The 21,064-nt window shown below is 36.9% G+C and overlaps 1 long non-coding RNA gene across 2 annotated transcripts in view; it reads right to left on the bottom strand.

Moving 5' to 3' along the window:
- The window catches only part of LOC128852182 (uncharacterized), a 188,262-nt gene that overhangs the window by 32,759 nt on the left and 134,439 nt on the right, over positions 1–21,064 (bottom strand). The window lies entirely within an intron of this gene.

The raw sequence follows: 21,064 nt of genomic DNA on the forward strand, positions 1-21,064 counted from the left end.
TCCAGAAATACGTTTAGCTGTCATCAGCAAAATAAATATAATTACTTTGGTAAAGCCAGGCACATAATTTTATCTACCCAGAGCGAGAAAAACAGAGGTAGAGAATAGAAAGCACTGAAACGTTTTCTTCTAATATTTTAACAAACAGCCATATTCAATCAAACGGAACACATTATCTAAAAAAAGCAGACAATAGCTTTCCCTAGATTGCTTGCCTCTGCTTAGAAGTGGTGTGAAAGTTATAAAAGTAATTTGTGTCAACTCATTACTATGTCACCTCATTTCAAGCCCATGTTAGATAAGTAGCAATAAGCTCTGGTTAGAGGATTCCGTATTATAACCATTAGTATAACCTATCGACACCCAGCTGATGAAGATTACTCTAGACAGTTACTGAGATTTAGGAGGGGTAGCTTTCTACTGATTTAGGACAGATTCTGTAGGCAATTTGATCATTTCTTCTAGAACACACGTAAAAAGCTAATTTCATGAAGAGCACTTGTGAATTATTTCCTTCCTATAGGTACCATAGTGCTCCCAGTAGAATGCTCTTCTTGCTCTTTATTCCAGGGTAATGGTGTTGCGCATCTTCTGTTGGCACTTAAAAAGCAGTTTAACGCCACATCATCAGTCAAAACTTCTGTCTGATTTCCAAAGCCATTAAATTATCTGAAAACCTGAGCTGACAAATGAACAGCTTTGATGTATTAGAATCTTTCTGGGCTTTGCAAAGGACTTTTTCTTACCCCTCAGGATTGTAGCATGCAGACTTTCATACTACACGAGAAAATCTGTTTGCACATATGTCTGCTCTGAGTTTCATAGGAGGCCTGTGTATGAAATCATTTTATTGTGCTCGTCTGTGGTGACATACATGGAATGATTCTTACATGTGTCCCTGACATCTACTTTTCACTTACCTGTGTTCAATTACTCTGACAAAATGGTGTATTTATTTACACCATTCTGCAATAAAATATCTGATATGAAAAAAATGTAATCTATCATATATTTATGTTATTTTCATCCTTGAAGATCAAATCTGAGAGTCCTCAATCAGGATTTTTGTCTTTCTTCTTACAATGAATGGGAATTGGTAATAGTATTGTGTTTGTAGGGGCAAATCAAACTGAATACTCACTGATTTTCATTTCATCATAGCCCACCTTAAAATAATTATTAAAACACCTATAGAGATTAATCCAAGTGTCAGAGCTTTTTATAGCCATAAAATAATAACTAGGTTTTTATCAATCACTTCGTTTTCATATGTAGTCACATTCATAGTAGGAAAAAAAACCCTAAAGCATTAAGAGATGCTTTTTTGCTTCTTTAAATTTAAGACCTTATGTAACACAGAACTAAATTACTTCTTAATGGTAGGAGAACTAAATTACTTTATATTTTCTAGTCTTTCCAAAATTTCCACAGCTCCTTTATCTGTTTCATAGAGTATATATATTAGCTAACATTTGATTATACGTATCTTTTTCTTATGCTGTGTTACACAGAGTTCTAATAGCATCAAATGTAGGTCCATGTTTTCAGCAGATAATAAAGTGACAGAATAAGTACGAGCCAGTATGGTTTCATGTTTGTTACTAATAAAGACACAACTTATGCCAAAATTTAAAGGATTCTTGATGCTGAACATAGATTTAACATAGGGCCTTTGCCTTCCGGTCAAAACCCAAAGGAAAAATAATACAGAATTACAGTTCCCAAGTAGAAAAATTGGGAAGCACCATGAGAGAATATACCTGCTGTGAGGAGATTGCTGGGTCACTTGTAATATTCATTAAATTCTTCTGAGGTCAGCAGTCTGACCATATATGAGAAGGATGAAGAGGAATTACAGGTTTCATTATCCTCTCCTGGTGAGCACATGGTGTTCTTTCCTTCACCATACTAGCTTTGGTATCATACTAACATAAACTAGTGTTTAGGCCATCACTAAATATCCAGATTTATAATTTTGTGTTTATTTCTGGGGAGAAAGCTGGAGGGCTTATTGACTCACCTTTTTCAATGCATTTGCTCCTGTCATAGACAAGCTTTTGGGTGAAGGAGGGGAGGTGGTGGGGAGTGTCACTTTTTATTTGTTCATTTGTTTGTTTCCAGCCACAGAATATTTGCTCATGATATATTACATTGTTAGAATTTGCTATGTTTATCAGGAACACACAGCCTAATCAAATGAGTTTTCAGTTTGAAGAACACTAGTGTGTAAATTCAGAGAAGGACAGGCACTTATCAAGGCTGCTCTTCTGTTCATGGAGAATGTTAACAACGACGGTTCAGAGTTTACTGATAAACTCCCTCAACATGCTAAGTTACGGGACAACATTGTGCACCTAACAAAACAGCAGTTCTTAGGAAAAGAATATTTTTGTACTCTATAGAAGTAGCTCACGGTCTTAAAATGTTAGCAAAAAATGTCACAAATAGATAATTTCTGAATAGTATGCTATTTTCTATTAGATCTTAATTAAAAAAAAATAGTTTTAAGAATAAAAAAGAAATTATACATAGAGTCCCAACAAAAAAGAAAAGTTGGAGGAGAGCACAGCCCAACCACAGCACTTGTCTGAGTTTCAGTGTACTCTGGGAACAGAAATGCCTACGTGTGACATGCTGAACATGGGCTGCATAAGGATTACCCTGTTTTCTACTCTGTTCAGATGCTTGCTCAGCTAAGGTTATAGTGACAAGGTTATGATGACAGCAAATCATTTTCTACCATAAAATAAAACTGGCTAACTGAAGGCATAAATGAAGAAACTATGGAGCAGATATATTTACTGTCATTTTTCACTCTTTTCTGGTTTCCATTTCTCATGTTTTCCTTCTTCAAAAGCAATCATTCTTGGAAAGTTCCTACTCAAGCAAAAATGTATTTTAAAAACTTTGGTACATTCTAAACCACGTCCAAACAAGGAACTCATATGAAAGGAGGAATATTTAAACAATGACAGAACACACAGATATGGGCTATTCAGCTTTAATAGCTGCAAAATTAATTTGTTCCTATGAATAATACCTTCTTCATCTATAAGACACTATAACATTTCTTTTAGTAGTCATAATTATAGTTTATATTTTACAATATAAAAAGATAGTAAGAATTGTACCTGGAAAGAAGTTCTACAAGACAGGAAATTAATGGGTTCTTTAAGAATATGTTGGCATATACATACGTAGAACTACAACTCTAAAAGAGTGAATGAAAGCTGACAGGATTACAACATCAAGAGAAGAGACAACTGTATCTTGGTTTCACAGTTACCCCAAAATACATGCTTATTATTGTGGGGTTTTCAGAGACTTTTCCATTCCCTGACCCCTCCAGGCAAAGAGATAATAGTTGAGGAGTGGACGGAGTCCTGTTCCCACTCTCCTCCTACTTAGGTACATCAGCCAGCATAAAGAACAGTGAAGAGAGACAGGGGAAACCCTGCACCATGTATCTGAGCAATAGCTAAAAAAGCATCAACACTGTGAAGGGAATAAATGCCAGCAAAGTGCTCTTTTGCATATTTTCCCTTTAATCAAATATGTATCCTTTTATAGCCCTAAAAGAATGAATCCTAATCTAAAACTCATTTCAGCATTTTCTTCAGTAATAGGTAGGGTATAAGTGTAGTGATGCAAACTGTTTTAAGAACAAATGAAAAATGTCAAGCTCTTGTGAAAATTTTACAAGCAAAAGAGAGTTAAGTAATACACGTAGCTTGTGTCTGTGTGGCACTGCTCACTGTGTCCACAAAAGATTAAAGGTAAAGCAATGAAATAAACTGTAAAAATAATACATTCAATATATGTTTATATATTCCCCTTAGAGGTGTAGCTCTGTTAAGGAACGTGGTCTTTTACAGTGTAAAAGGATCTGACAGACAATCAATGGCAAAATGGGACACAGAAACCACAAATAATAGGAGATGAAGAGACAGATTCCAAACCTGTCAACGAAAAAAAATTGACCTCCTCAACTAATCATCTGAACTCATTCTACCAGAATATCTGGAAAATAAATGTCACCTAAACCAAGAGTTTATTTCCATTTCTTATTACACTGAAATGGTTAAGAAGCTGATGGCAATTAGCCTCATTGTGTATAATTTTCCTGTTTCATTCTCCTGCTGAAAACTGTCTTTTGCTGAACAAGTTTTAAATGAGTGAATTAACATGATTGCTCATTTCTGTGTAAATCACGTTTACAACTTTCTGAGTGTGACCCTTAGTAGCATAATCAAAAATATGGTTTGTAAGCAATTCATGCATCTTAAAGAACAAACACCTTAAATTTTGCCTCATCAGCAATCTCTGTTTTTTCATAAGCATCTTAAGCTAAAAATATTAAGCAGAGGTAACTGTTGATACAAATCTTAGAGTGCACCACTAAATTCTTCAATATTTTGATTTAGAAAGATTAACCTATATAAATAATGCATGGAGAAAAATTTAAGTATTTTGCACAAGAGACACCTTTCCCATCATTTATTGTTCTTTGAGATGCAGAACAGAAGCGCTGTGCTTGAGGACAGCAGTGGAAAGAAAGTTCCTATCAATATATTTAAATAGCTCAGAACAACTCGGACTGAAAGCAACCTACCACTCAACATTCTGACAAGGCATATATTGGTCTTAACAGTAAATGAACCTTGCAAAGAACCTCAATAATTTATTTATAGACTTCCCAACATTTGTCAATCAAAGTAAAGGACAACTGAAGAACACTAACTCCAGGAGTTTGGGCAGGCATCTCTAACTCCATAACCTTTTGAAATGAAGAAATGCAGTGGAACTACAAAATGCAAAACATACTTCCTTCCTATTAACATTTGCTACCAAACGTGCTTCTTATCTAAAAATTAAGAAGTGATATTTTCATCTAATGAAAAAGATGGTAAAGTTCTAATTCAGACATGCTCAGTTCAAATAAAAGTGTCTGAACAAGATCTGGGTATTGAACAAGAGCTTATTTTTTCATGCAAGATTAAAAAATTATAGTTCACAAATTTCAACACCTAAGATAATCAAATGAATTATGAACTAAAGTAAGAAAAGATTAAAAAGAGTCTCATGGCAAAAAATGATCCTTATTTCTCTCTGTGGATTTAATCTTACCATGTTTTGAGAAACATTTTTAGCAGCTCTGGACACCTCAAGCGATCATTGACTTTTTTGACTCCTGAGACTACAATATAATGGAATATTAAGACACAAGTCAGTAATCTTTAGGAAAGAAATAGTAAAAGTCAGTGAAAGTTAAAGCAAAATAGAAGAAGGGGGAAAAAAAAATCAATCGTCAGCCAAAATTGAGTAAGAGATGGTCAATGAAACTATTTCAGATTTGTTCCACAGTTAGCTGGTTTCCCACTCTGAAAGCAGCATTGTTCATTTTTATCAGTGGAAAATGGCTCTCAGATTTGTGTCCCTTTTGAAATGATATTATAGACAGTTGTAGCAGAAAGATGGAACAAAGTACATGTGAAAAGTCAGAGGTGTCAGAGATGACAGTATTCTTTGTCCTATTTATATATTTCTTTATTCTGGAAGTTAATACTAGAGGCTCATAAGACAAGCTTACTTCAAATAGCAATAATAGCAAAATATATTTATAGTCAGAAAAAGTACATAGAACTCTTTATAGGTTTTTTTTTAATAAACTTTGATTGTTTTATAGGCATATTATTTGCTTTGAATCCGTTGTTTCATTTGATTTGCTTAGGAGTTGTCACTTTTTTAACATTCACGTCTTAGAAACATGTATCACGTTCTACCTTGATTGATGTTTGTTTTTTTCCCCTAGCATGAAGAATCTTACTCCAAATAAGCTCTCCTGTGTTAAATTAAACCAGCTCCACCAGGCCCTTAGAACTTCTTCTGAAAAATTTTACTTTCATTTTTCAGAATATAGGCTCCAGAGGGAAGCCCAAGATTCAAGTGTTGTTATCTCTTGGGAAATTCCTTGATGGTTTCTATTTCAATATCTATTCCTCAACTGAAGTTCTTAAAATTCTATTGGCTTCTGAGCTGATGGCTTCCTGCAGCTATCAAACATGCTGCCATTTCATCTTTAATAGGGATAGATAATTTAGAGCTCACCACTGTTTATGAACTTGTAACTAGTTTTCCACAAGGTATTGCTTTGCATTTAACAAATTTGAATTTCATCTGCCATTTTTATTGCCTGTCAATGGGACTCTTCATACTAAAACAACATCTTGTGTTTAGAATCTTAAGCACAATCCGCAGAGCCTCATCTGTAGCTTTTCTGGTAACTCCCTCTCTACATACATTGTACAGCTCAGCTCTCAGATCACATTACTACGCGTTGCCAGTAGTAACCTCTCTCTGTCGTGATAACTCATCATTTTCTAACACTTTTTTTCCTTATAACACGCATGCAGTCATCAAGGTAATCATCTTTATCCTTAGTTCTTTGAAACTTGAGCTGATTTTTTTAAAGACCAACATTGACAAAGATGTCAACGTGACCTTTAACTGAATATAGTGTCTTACCTGGATACGTAGAACTAAATTTTTAAATTAACACAATTTATCCATCAGAAATGAAGACAAGAATTGGAAGGTGTATCAAATCAGTTTACAGGGAACAAAGTCCAGAGGCTGGACCTAATTTAGATTGTCTTCTCAACGATATCCTTTTCTTTTCTCTGTTAATCTCAGAATACGTAATAATTTCCATGCTATCAGAGAATTATCTATTACAACACTTGTTTCAACTAGGAGACACTGAAATAAACAAAACAGTACTTCATTCTGAAATTTTTGCAGTACTGAAGTATTAGGTAAAAATGTAATGTTATTATTAACAGGGTAGTTATAACCATGATAATGCTTAAAAAATATATATTTTTTTTAGATAAACCCGGTCTTTCAGCAATATGCATTCTTTTCCTGGTCTGAAAAAGATAAAAAAAGAAGAACGGTTTCCAAAGTTAATGAAAGCAGAGAATACTAGTTCTGAAATTAAATAGATACGTTAATTGGGAAATATCTAGGTGAAAAAGTGGTTAGGACGTTTGAAACAGAGTAAATATTATAACGGGAAAAGGTGGTATAGTGTTCCCTTTCAGCAAAGGATGAGAAGATTTATTGCTGGTAGGGCATGACATGATAGTTTGAGAAGGAGAAGGGAAATTATCACATATCATAAAATGGATATCTCTATCAGGTCCATGATTTTTACTACACAGTAAAGTTATATTGTGAACTTTTATGAGTAAACTCAGACTCAACTGTAAATTTGGTTTGACTGACTTATTATTTTCTGCTTAAAGAATAGGATTTCAAGGTTTTCTACAGTGTGGCACAAAAAAAAACAAAACAGAAGGAAAATAATATTCAGCTCAGCGTCTGGTTTTACAGTGGTTCAAATATAAAGCCTCAGTAAAGGCTGAGATTTCACATTCACTGTGTCTGAGAGCAAGCCTACTGCTTAAAAATACCAAATTTCACATACTTGTAGAATCATAGGTTGGTTTGGATTGGAAGAGATCTTAAAGATCACCCAGTTCCAACCCCCCTGCCCTGGGCAGGGACATCTCCCACCAGATCAGGCTGCCCAAGGCCCCATCCAACCTGGCCTTGAACACTCCCAGGGAGGGGGCAGCCACAATTTCCCTGGGAAACTGTGCCAGTGCCTCAGCTCCCTCATTGTGAAGAATTTCTTCATAATGTCGAGTCTAAATCTGCTCCTTTCCAATTTAAAGTCATTGCTTTGTGGGCAGCAGCCCTATAACTCTTTCCAGTTTCCCTGTCCCTGCTTGTACTGCCTGTGCAGTTCCCTCTTGCTCTTTAGTTTGACCAGTAGGTCTCAACTCAGCCATGCTGGTCTCTTTCCTTCCCTGCCCAATTTCCTACATCCAGGGAATGGACAGCATCCATAAATATTTGCCAGCTCTGTTCTGCTCCCTTGTCCCTGAGTACCTTATCCCAGGGGTCCTACTCACTAACTCCTTGAAGAGCCAGAATTTTGCTTTCCTGAAATGTAGTGTCCCGATTATACTCCACAACTGGTCCAGGGACGTTATTCTCCCTCTGTACTCAGCACTGGTGAGATCACACCTTGAGTACTGTGTTCAGTTCTGGATGATGTTGAGGCTCTGGTGCGTGTCCAGAGAAGAGCAACGAAGCTGGTGAGGGGGCTGGAGAACAAGTCTTACGAGGAACGGCTGAGAGAGCTGGGGTTGTTTAGCCTGGAGAAGAGGAGGCTGAGGGGAGACCTTATTGCTCTCTACAACTACCTGAAAGGAGGTTGTGGAGAGGAGGGAGCTGGGCTCTTCTCCCAAGCGACAGAGGACAGGACAAGAGGGAATGGCCTGAAGCTCCGCCAAGGAAGGTTCAGGCTGGATATCAGAAAAAAATTCTTCATGGAAAGAGTCATCGGGCACTGGCACAGGCTGCCCAGGGAGGGGGTGGAGTCACCTTCCCTGGAGGTGTTTAAGGAATGGGTGGATGAATTGCTTAGGGACAAGGTTTAAGGGAGTGTTAGGAATGGTTGGACTTGATGATCCAGTGGGTCCTTTCCAACCTGCTGATTCTATGATCTCTTAGGGTCCCTTGAACTTCACCAGTGCACGATCACTGCAGCCCAGGCTGCCTCCAACCTTGACGTCACTGATGAGCTCAGTTGCATTGGTAACCATCAGATCCAGTATTTCACCTGCTTGGGTGGGGTTCTCTGTTAGCTGGGTTAAGAAATTATCTTTGATGCACTCTAGAAGTCTCCTGAATTGCCTAAAGCTTGCCATACTACTTTTCCAGCACATGTCAGGGTGGTTCAAATCCCTTAGTAGCACGTGAGCTTGCAAGTGTGAAGCGTAGCTTGAGGAAGAAGGTTCTCATCAGTAGGCTCTCCTTGATCAGGTGGCCTGTAGTATACAGTAACCACAAGGTTCCTTTTGTTGCCTCGGTCTTTTAGTCTGACCCATAAGCTTTCTACCCATTTGTGGCTACTCTTCTAAGACATATCTTGTAGATAAATTCATGTATAACAAATTTTTGAGAGAATAAAAGTTGACATTTTTTGAATAATCAGTGAGGACAATATGCACTTAGAATAAGTTGGCTTTTTTAGTCTTAAAAGAAATTACTTGAGCTTGTTTTCAGAACAGCTCTGCAATAACAAGCTAATCAGATAATTACACATTTTATTATTGACAAAGAAGTAGTACATCACTGGAGACACAAGATAAACTGCAAGGAAAAAGCTTTGAAAAATGTTTTTGCCGTTTTTCAGAATTTGAGTTGCTTAAAATCACAATAACAACCAAAGCAGTATAGTATTATGATAACATGAAAAAAAAATTCCAAAGGCATTGCTAGCAGCAATGCCTCTAGTATGAAACACACAACAGCGCATATGTGATTTCTTATTGTGTGTATAGTTAAATGATCTGATAGTCACAAGATTTTGATTATGGTAAATGGACATGTTATATTAGGAAATATTAAAAAATGATGTATTATGAGTTATCATTCATTGATTAATTTATATATTGAAGGCATTGTAAATGGTGCATTTATAACAGTTTTCTAGCTATGATGTTAGTATTATTTACAGTAGATTTGGCTTCCTACCTCAGCAAGTACTCCGTTATATAAACCTTCCTGTCTGCTACCATGTTGTAAAAAGATTAACTCAGCTCTAAATGAAGAATGAAGTTGTTTGAGGTGTCTGCCTAGTGATACAGATTTAATGAATAGGCAGCCATTCTATATGGAATAGAATCTCTGCATTCAATATAAATTAATATGTTTCTAACAAATGCTATGAAATAAAGCTTGATTGCTTTTTCTTCTACATTATTATAAATGTGTGAAAAGAAATGGGAAGTTAAAAAATCACTTTAAATGTAAATATAATAGATTGTGCACAGTAAGTTTAAAACAGTTATCCTGTCATTGGTGATTTACAGCCCTACACAGTTGCTTTATCAGTCTATCAAGGTTTTCCTGTTTGTTTTGGTTTTGCTCTGCTTTGTTTAATTCATAAAATGGGAGTGGAATGGAAATCTATGATCATGCCCTAAGGCACAGTCTTGAGCACAAAAAAAACTGTCAAAGAAACCAGTAATAACACTCTTCCTTTCTTCCATAACAACACAGCTAAAATTTATATAATGACTATCACTTGTTGTTCATTCATTTCATCGCAGGCAAAATGCTGAAGAGTCAGAAGTGCGTTTTAATCTGTGATATGGAGGCAGAACTTCCATTCTGCATGTACAGAACAGCGGCACACAGGGGAGTTACTCATGAAGATGGCATCCCTTTTTTTACTCTTTATAGTCAGCTAAAAAAAAATAAGAGCTTTTTTTCCTAATGGTGATTTCAAACACAAAAGATGGAAGCGCCAAAAGGAAGTAAAGGCAACCAAGTAAACACACAAGATTTGCCTAGTTTCACAAACAAAATCTTTGGGAATTCTAGGAGCTAAATTAGAGGAATCTTGTCCTTTTTCCTCAAAATTAACACTATATCCCTTTTCTTAACAGTTTACTTTTTACATTTTAACATAGGAATGAACAATTAATAATACTGTGATTTAAATATTAGTTAAACTGTATTGTATTAGCTGAGATGATTCCCACTCGCAAACATTTATCTCATACTGCCACCACAAAAAAAAAGTAACTATAGTTATTACAGCTTTCTTTTGGATGATGCTGAACTAAATGCAACATTAAAAACATATGTTCAGTCACTTTTTGCCTGCCTGCCTTCCTCCCACATGTACCAGCTCCATACCAGCGTAGGTGTGCTTTATCTGGTGGATGCCTGATTTACAAAGATACATATGGAAGAAGAATTAGTCACATCTTCTCTTGATGTTTGTCAGTATAAATAATTAGGTGTTATAGACTACAAGAGAACTAAGCTATAAGCCATTATTTCATTTGTATTACAACACAATCATAATTCTAGTGCTAGCACAGTAGCATCAGTTACCAGACAAGGATAAATAATAAACTTTGCAGTATTTATCCTAAACAATCCTTCCCTTTAAAATTTATCATTGTCTGTGTAACGCTAACCATTTTGTAATCCCTACTCAGTGCATTTGGATTCTCAGTAAATAATCACAGCCACAGCATTATAAATAATTTACGTTACATAGTCTCACTTGAAGAACCCCCAAAACAAACACTCACAGTCTGTAAGAACCGTAAATCATCGCTTCAGAGGAATGGCACACGTAGCAGCCAGGCCAATACCAGCCAGCTTCATTAACTGTTAATTAATTTATTTATTTATTTATTAGCATGCGTTCTTGAAAATTTAGTCAGCTCACAGATTGTCTCTAGGGAAACTAATACAAAATAAATACAGCTACAGCACTGTCCTTTATAGAACTACATTAAAATAATTGGGATAAGGCCAGTATTTTAGACCTTATCCTAATCAGTAGCACCTGCCTAACCACAAAACAGGCAGTTTGCCCTTTATCTCTGTCCACCTACACTTTTGAAAATAGGATGGTGTCCAGCTCTGGACCCATGAGCCAAACGCTCGCGTCCAGGCCTGACTAGGGGGGTGGGGAGGTGGTGTTTATCCGTGTGGCGATCCAGACACCACAGTACAGTTGGAAAGACAAGGGAAGCTCAGGTTTGAGATATACCAGATAGAGGAAGAAAGCTAGGGAGGAAAAGATAACCAGGATGGCATGCGTGATTATACAAGAATCAAGATTAATATAACATTAGCCAAGTTAACCTGTACAAGTATAAATCTAACAATCAAAGAATAACATTTTAACAAATTGGGTTGACACTACAGTTCTTATTCTTGGTTTTCTATCCCTTAGATGACTAGCAATGATAAATAAACAACCCCAATCTTAATGAATAACCCACAAGTAACAGTAATTTTGGAGCACTCAAAGGGGAGCCACTTATTTTCCGAAAAATTTTAAAGTTCAGTTTTGCAACCAGAATCTTATTGTCTTAGATAAATTTAGGGGGCTTAAAAACAGAGTGTTAGGAAACTTGAGGCACATATAAAGCCTCATAGTAATCTGGTTTCTCCCAAGGATGGCATTTTGTATCCCAAGGACATAACTCACAAAACCGTGTGATGATGACATCCTCAAGAGTATCCTTCACCACCACTTTCTTGCTCCCAGTCAAGATCAGTTCTTCTAGACCTCTCTTGCTCCCTGAGGAGCAATAATAATAACATTAATAGAGAATATTAACAGAGAAATATACAACTTTCTTAAAAAAGGAAATATTCAACTTAGGGAAACCCCAAAATCAGTAATACAAGTATAGTGATAGCAGCCGCATTAACCATATTAAACACAAACACAAAATCAACAGTTCTGGGAAAAATCTCAATAAAGGTGTAGCGAAAGTAGCCACATTAAAGGGACTGCAGGTATTTTCTTTTCTAGAGTTGAGAGGTGGGGTTGTTTTTGTCCAGCAGCTGTCACTTTTTTGCCAACCAATGCAGGTCAGATAGGGGCAGGCCAGGTATTAAATATCGGGGAATCCCCTGTCCTAACTGACTCTGTGAAACTTCGCGAAGCCTCATGGAATCAGGCACATCTCCTGTGAAGGGAATAATTCTGCCTGGGTTTGCTAAGGTTAGCATTGGGGCACACACCAACTGCCAGCAAACTGCCTTTTGTACGCTTCCAGTGAGGTGGCCGATCCCAGGAATAGGGATTGCAATCACATCATCCAGCTCTGAAAATCTATTTCCTCCACCCCAGCAAAGTGCTGTTTGAATCACAAAACATGGTACTCCCTCATGGTCCTGCAAATGAGCGAGTTCCTGCAATTCAGCCAACTCCGTTAGGGCAACTCATTGCAGCAAAGTTTCAGACTTCTCCTCCCTTATCAATAATAATAAGTGGCAGAAGTCTGAAATCAGTATTTACATGAAGAAAAACATCAGGTTTTGCCACCCCCTCACTAATAATAATCAGGGGTTGGAGATGGGGATCAGAACCGTGAGTAGGACCCAATTTCACCACCACCTCCTCCAATACCAATGAGCCTCATGCTCCAAACTGGAAAAAAGCAGTTTCCCTACCGGCCCAACACCCAGGGAGCAGCTGCAATGTCAGCCTCCGCTCACCTGCATAAGCAACCTCTAAGCTACCTCACAAAATCCTCTTTGCCCTTTTCAGGTCAACCAGCTCCTTTCATGCCCTCAGCAGAGCTGCCCACTCTGCCTCCAGGTCTTTCTCCAATGCCTCATTCACTGTTTTCAGTGCTTTCCCTTTTCTCTCAATTTTAAGTTTCTCCGACTTCCCTTTCCAAGCAGCAGGAACCCCCTGCAGCAGCAGCTCTGCACCTTGGGCTCAGCCAGGCGAGGGAGAGCACACCTCCCCTCCATCAAACCTGGCGCCACAAACCAATATCCCAAGCTCCATCCTTGGGGAGCTCTGCTGCTGCACCACCTCCACTATTCGTTGCCACTGCCACAAAACAAACACACAAATAACCAGTCTTCAGACAAAATGTTTAAGGCAAAGAAGGAAAGAAAGTCAGGCTTTACAGATGGAAAACAGCATTAGGCAGTTGCCAACAATGGCACATCGCGTCTTATGATCTTAGAATAATCATTTGCTGGCTGTTGAAACATCATATCCCAAAAGAAAAAAAGGAAAGAGGTGAGTGGCCATAAAAAAACTATTATCATAGAGTAAAGCATCTATCTTATTTACACAGTACTCAAGTTCCACACAAAAATTGGTTTGCTAAGAACTCACAGAAAGAAAAAGATGAAGCTTAATCTGGAAGTCCAGCTAGATCTGAAGTGTTTTTTCAGTGGCAGCAATTAATCAATGTAGCTCAAAGGCATGGATAACAGTGACGGTTTTCCCTCCTCTGATTTTCACTTTCAAAATAAACACTGATAAGCAAGTTACTCCATTACTGTGTATATAGACTGGTAATAAATGTATACGCCTGTACTAAACTCAAACACTCAACCCTTGAATGATGGGAGCTTTACGTCCTACTCGCATACATGGTGGATCAAAATATCTATGGCAATGTGTCAAACCTAAAACTGAACGTCTTGCCTCAGAAAATGTGTTTACGCTGTAAGCAGAATAGTATCTAGAAAAATTATTTCATCAGCACTTGAAACACTTGTTACACCCCAACACAAGAAAAAAAAATCACACGGATTTGTCTTTCTGTGAACAAACGCTGTATAATTTTGTCAGCTGAGTTTTATATTAAAACCCAGCTTTTGAGTTACTTTAACACCCCTGGTAAGAACAATCTTTTGACTTTTAAAACTTTAAAAATATGAGTCAGGAAGGAGTCTGCCACAGTTTCTACAGAGTTTGGGGCAATATTTAATCCCTATTACTTTGAGAAAATCCCAATTTTACTCACAAGCTGGATTTATCCAAAGTAGAATTTGTATTTTCCAGCTATTTAGAACTTAAGTACCTTTCTCTTATATGTTCATTTAACTAAAGTCATTGTTCAATATGTGCTTTAAAATTGCATCTATATTTTGCATCCTTGTTTGTTTGGTATTCTTATTAATCTTGTTCTATTTTATTTTATTTTGAGAAGAGAAAGAGACAAAAAATACATCAATTCCTGCAGCTGCTGAGAACATTGTGCTTACAGTTACAAAGGCTAAATGTACAGCAATGTCACTCAACCAAAGGTCTTACTCCAGAATTATAGGTGAAGAATGTGGGTCTACATCATTAAATCTGTTTGGTCTAAATGTTGGCTAAGTTACCATTGAAAGTCAAATCACCTGTCAAAATTCTGGGCATTTCTGTGCACCTCTGAAAGCTTGTCAGAGTGAAGATAAGTAATGCTGACACCTTTGTCTCTGTTTACACATAAAAGGATTACAGCATCCAGCCTCATACAACACGTTTAAAACCTTCTATTCTCCCTTCATTTGGGCATTCTCTGCTTGAGACCCTCTTGATGAGCACAGAAGATTCTGCTGCATCTGTGTTCATGTTTGCTGCTTAAGAAATAGAAGATAAGCCATGATACAGGTTTTGAATGACTGGCGTAGCTTTTAAGGTGGTTTACTTTCCCTTTTTGTATGAAACCTGGCAATCTGGATATACATAGTGAAAAAAGCATCTTTGCTAATTTTTGAAAAACCTCGTAGGATTAATGTCACTGAGGTAAGTATACCAGAATAAGGCTGAAGCATAAATGAAAGGCATACTACCACATGTACTTTTGCATTTCCAAGTTCAAAACATAAACCACCTTTAATTTTCTTGATTTTTTAATTTAAAAAAATATATTTAAGTGACCTTTCTTGTAGCTGTTTTGATTTCACAATACAACACACAACAGTATTTACAGGGAAACGTTAGGTCAGAATTTCTATGTTAGATAATAAATGCTTTAGAAATTTATATCCTGAGGTGGGGCTTAATGTCCTCTTGAGGGAGTGTACACTGCAACAACATTGGGATGTGCATGGCTGGAGTGTCAAAGAATAACTACTTTTTATGGGAGTTTATTTGCTGTAATATATATATATATATATCTTTCTTCATCTTTTAAATACAAGTGTGTGATCTTTTCAAAGGTCATAGTCAACGTCTTTTTTATTTTAAATTTTTAATTCAGTAGTCTGTTGAACTACACCTGTTCACTGTATGAACCTAAGAACAAATATAATTACCAAACAGTTGAGAATAGTAGAAAAGAGTCAGGAAACAGAGTCACACTCAAAGGAAGGCAGATGTTACAGAAATGTCTAGAAAACAAGAGAGTCATTTACAGGACTGCTGACAACCTCTATAATTCTTAATAGAAGATAACTTCCCATTCCACACCTGCGAAGTTGCCTCCCAGTGACAAGCAGTGGGGCAGTGGTCGGGTCTGGTGCTGTGTTTCTTCAAACAGAGTGGTCATTAAAGACAGCAGCCATAAACATCATTTATATGGAAGTCATGGTTACATATAAATGATGTTTATGGCTGTCTTCCACCAGAGTGTGATTTATTCCCTGTCTCCCAGTCTCCAATCTGATGTTTTCACAGCCCCAATGGTATTAAATTACTCATATTTTGGTCTGTACCTGTCTGTAAAATCATAATGGTAAGGGAAAGCCCTGATCTAATTTCCAAGCAGCAACCTTCTTCAAACATGAGCAGTTCCTTCTTCTGTTATTGCCTGGCCCATCATTTCTATCACTTGGGCCTGGATGTGTTATGAGAGTTGGGTGGATTGAGCTTATGCTGTTACCTGTCACGTAACCTGGAGTAACAGCTTCTCAGATGTCAATATTCAGCGATGTCAAGATGTCTGTATCACTTGGGACACAAAAGGCTTAGTCTTTTCATAATTCATTGTTTCCTAATGAACCCTTTCATCCATCTGGATGATCATTATTGGAATCAAATAGGAATAAAAAACATCTATATGTACTGTTGCATTGACAAAAGCCGTGTGAAAGAAATTGCTTAAGAAACAATAGGCCATGTCTAAACACTGGTTTAACGCTGTGATGCCTGAACTGGTTTAAGAGTGGAAGAGGAGGCCATTAACATACAGCGATTCGTTCATGTACTAAGTCTCATAAATTTCAGTCATAACTCTTTAATGAGTCCACACAGCTGGGAATACTGAATACTCTGCAAAAGATCTCCAGTCAAGTGTAAAAACCAAAAAAATCCCACAAGATTCAGCCGCAGATTTCACAGAGCAGAAATCTGCCTAGGAAATGACTGCCCCTGGCGTTAGCTGTCCTAAGCGCAGATAATTGCAGTTGACCTCAACCTACTCACAGACTATTTTGCGAGGTTGACATTTGCACCTCCGGAGAATTGACACAAACCACTGAACTGACGCTGGATACTCATTCAGCTGTATCAGTCCTGACTGTACATACCTACCTGCTACGTTCTCAGAACGCACAGCTTAGAAAACTTGATCAGTTCCTTTGTGACTTTTTGAGGAAAGAAATCCCTGTGCTGTACTGCTTTAATGTCCTCTTGACACGAGACATCAGCATATTTTCAGAGTTCTGTGTTGAGAAATCAAATATTTTGTGTACCCTTTTTTTATCCTTTAAGTTTACAAATTATTAATGTTATGGTTCTTGAGAAGTCATTGTGAGATGTACATTTATTAAGATGCTATTAGAGTATACTGAAACACGCTAATATATAGTAAATAAATTTCATAGCTCTGTCTGAATGTAAATAAGACTGTACTGAAATAAAATTATACTATGTCCAACTTTAGTAAGACTAAGAAAAACTACCTTTTTTGAGACATGGTATCTTTGGATAGGAAATAACTGCTGACCAGCTAAAGCATGGCAGTATCAAGCTGTAAAAATCAGCAGTCCACATTAGTTTAGATGTTTTGACCCAGAGTCTGCCACATTCACCCTAAATTTAGCAATAGGTGTGGCTCCCTTTAGATCTTCTCACATCTTTCCAGATATCCCTGCAACCTTACACCAGATTCACACAATTCCTTTTTCCTTACATACCTCTAGATTGTAGGATTACAGTACTAACACTAGGCATAAATTAGACTCAGACTTCCTTTCCCTCCCTTCAGGGAACAATGACAGCAGTTATCAAAACTGGAACAGCTTTCTTGAAAGTAAGCACGAGTACCAAAAGAAAAACAGTTTAAAATACTAAAACAAAATCAGTATGCTAGACTGTATACATGTTGTTTCTGTAGTTTTTCTTGAAGCTTTGCTCTATTTTAGGTTTGAAAAGTCCCAAATCCTTGCAGAGACTGCCAACTCTCCTCCCCCCATCAGCATTCTCTAATAACTTCCTTTTCTCAGAAGATAGATATATATACACACACATACATGCATATGTATGTATGTATGTATTCCTAGGTGCAAACCGTCCTTAGCAGTAAGTCTAGCACAGACATTAATACTGACCACAGAAACAGGAGAAGCTACTGAACTCTTTGCTTAGTATAACACCAAAACCATCATACTACTAGAAAATCATAATACTACAAAGATGACAAAAGCCCCAGGTTCAGTCAAAACTTTGAATTTCAAGTATATCTGTGCTTGATTAAGCAATATATCAGTCACTCTGATATGAAGTTAGACAATATTTGGACAGCCCCAGACCAGGGTGACAGCTCAATGATTTTGTAGTTAGGGCTATTTTCTCTTTAAATTCACATTCCGGGTCTATACCACATTAAGTTCACTTGGTTCCTTGTCAGGACACTCAGAACCTAAAAATGACACCTTTGGCAAGAATAACAGAATGAATTGTCAAGTGTGAAAGGCAGGAGCTTCCAGAAGATACTGACCTGGAGCAGCATGTAGCTAAGGAGCTTGCTGCCCACCAAATACAACTCTACAAAGCACAGTTCCAGGCAGATTTAAAGGATTCAAATAATAATAACAAGCACTCATATGAAAAAAAAAAAAAAAAAAAAAAGAAAAGAAAATGAAAGCAGAGAGTGTCTTGTAGTTTTGGCACCTGTTTGCTTCCTGTGGTCTCCAAATGGAACCCAGTATTGTTTTTGCTAATCCATCTCCGAGCTGACAGAGGTGCAAGTCTTGAGCCACAGCTTGCATGCTGTGCTAGAGAATGGCAGAGCTCAATAAAAACAATTATTTCGAAGCCTATATTTCATCTATTATTAAACTTGTGAAAACAGTTAAGACAGTTTTAATTTCCTGTGCAATTATATGGTACAAAGTCATCTTTTAACTGGGGGAGGGGAGGGGTGGGTGGAGAAGGCAGCTTGTTTTTTTATCAAAAACTTGGTTTTCATATTTTACAGTTTGAATAGCTAGGTACCTTGGGATCTAATTTGAAGCTCATACACTTCTCTTAAGTCAGAATTTGAGTAAATCCATTTAGCTATTTAATTATTCAATTTTTTCCTCATAAAGGAAGATAAATTTTTAACATTTTGCAGTTTGAAACACCACAAAAACATGTTGCCTTTTTATCCATGTGCAGATATCATGCTAATGTGTAGTAGCAAGGGATGATTAATGCATTTTACAATGAATTCGTGCAACCACTTTGACTGATGCTTCTGTGTCATGTGTGACACAAATCAGATTCTCTATTACTCTCATTTGTTTTCCACTTAGCTATGATTATTAAACAATCTATAACAATGACCACTTTCCTTTAAAAATATAGTATCAGTTTATATTCTTACTGGAGATAAGCTCACAGCAAGTGGATCTTGGGAAAAGGAAAAACAAACTAAAAAGATTCCCTCTCTAAACAGTTGCAGGGCTTCTTTTCACAGTGACAGAAGTAGAAACCCCCAGTGGAGCTGAAGTCTCATCCGCGAGGCAGCAGAAAAGAGGAAGCTTCTGACATTTAGACATTTCATAAGCAGTCTCAGCTATGTGTTATATCATTATGGAATTAAAATTCTTTTATTCTGCTTTTCTGTTTCAGAAAACATTTAGAATAAACTGTTCAAATAAAATTAGGATTTCCACCATTTACACAAGGACTGCATTTTCATGCGCTTCAGCATTCACCTTCAAATGTATCCACTTGGATTATATAAAGAATAATAAAATATCAAAAATAATTCATAGGAATTCAGTAAAGTATTATGATATAAGGAAATGAAACCAATAATTAGCTACCTCAGATCAGGGAAGATATAACTGCAGGTCAAACATAGGAAGGGGAAGCTTGCATTGTGCCAGTATCAGGTAGAAGATGAATCACCACAGACCTTTAAGGAAATGAAATGGTTCTAGTCTTAGAAAGTCCTTACTAGAAGTATAAAAAAGAACGCAAGGGCAGTTGCATTATTTACAGACAGGGACACACATAAACACGTATGAATATATACCTCCACATTTATGTGCATACATATACATGTATTTATTTGTGGGCGAGAGAGATGGAGAGAAATCAATCTCTTGTTGCTTTCTTAAATTTAGAGAAAGAGAGATTGATTTCCAAATGCATTTTTGAATGTAGGACCTACTCTGGAGAAAAATTGAGGTTCAGTATAGCAAAACCGAATGTGCAAGCTAGCAAACTGCCAAGTCGGTTCATGCAAACTGAAACATATGTACATGGAAAAACACCATTGCATTTTATGAATGGTAACAAAGAGAGCATTTCCACAGAGCGACAACATTTCCTTCTACTCTGTTAACCATTCAGACATGGAACAGAAAAGAACACTAAAAGAAGGGAGAAAAAATGAATTACTTTTTTTTATAAACAAGTCATCAAATACTTTAAAATATAGTAAAGTAGAATAACTCAGTGTTTGTAAAATAAAGGGTTTTCTTGAGTTATCACAGGTATGAGTAATGTAATGTATTATTCATTTCCCCTTACTAGAGGAAAAACATTCAGCAGATTATATGGCCAAACTGTCCTCCTAGAAACACCTGTGAAATTTGTGCAGTTTTTGAAGGTTACCTACATTATACATCACCACGTTCAATAATCTTTAGAAGTATAACTGCTATCAGAGTTTCTCCATGAAGGTGGAATTTACTCGAATATCCCGTTTCAAATTTGCTGGTACAGTTCTACTGTTTTCCACAACTGCAATTTACCGTGAAAGCTGCATAAAGCTGTTCCCCTGCATCCCCCATCCCATTGCATCCCACATCCACCCTTACAAGCACAGGAGAAGGAATAAGACTTAGTTCAATTTTTTTCCAGGTCCCTAGACTACAAAAAAGGAAAAAAAAGAAGGAGCAAAACCTGATTTAGTCTAAGACATTATTCTCATTACCACATATACTTTTACCTCTGGTAAGGTACATAAGTCAGCACAATACTAAAGAATATTGTGCAAAACCCAAAATGAATGAAGAAGAAACAAAAAGAAAGGGCCAGAATTAAAATATTTCCCTTCAAATGATACAAATACATTGCTTTTTGTGCTGTAGTATTCTGCAAGATTTTGTCACCATTTTATGATTTACACTTCTACAACTGAATTCTGAAAAGCTGTTTAACATTATTCTTCATTAAACCAATTTGACAGAGGGAAGTTAAGCTTCTGCTATTTGATATGTTGGATATATTCTTTTCTGTAGTGCCTATAACAAACAGAACGTTATTCAGTTATGA

Source organism: Cuculus canorus, chromosome 4 (assembly GCF_017976375.1).
Source record: "Cuculus canorus isolate bCucCan1 chromosome 4, bCucCan1.pri, whole genome shotgun sequence".
NCBI lineage: Eukaryota > Metazoa > Chordata > Aves > Cuculiformes > Cuculidae > Cuculus > Cuculus canorus.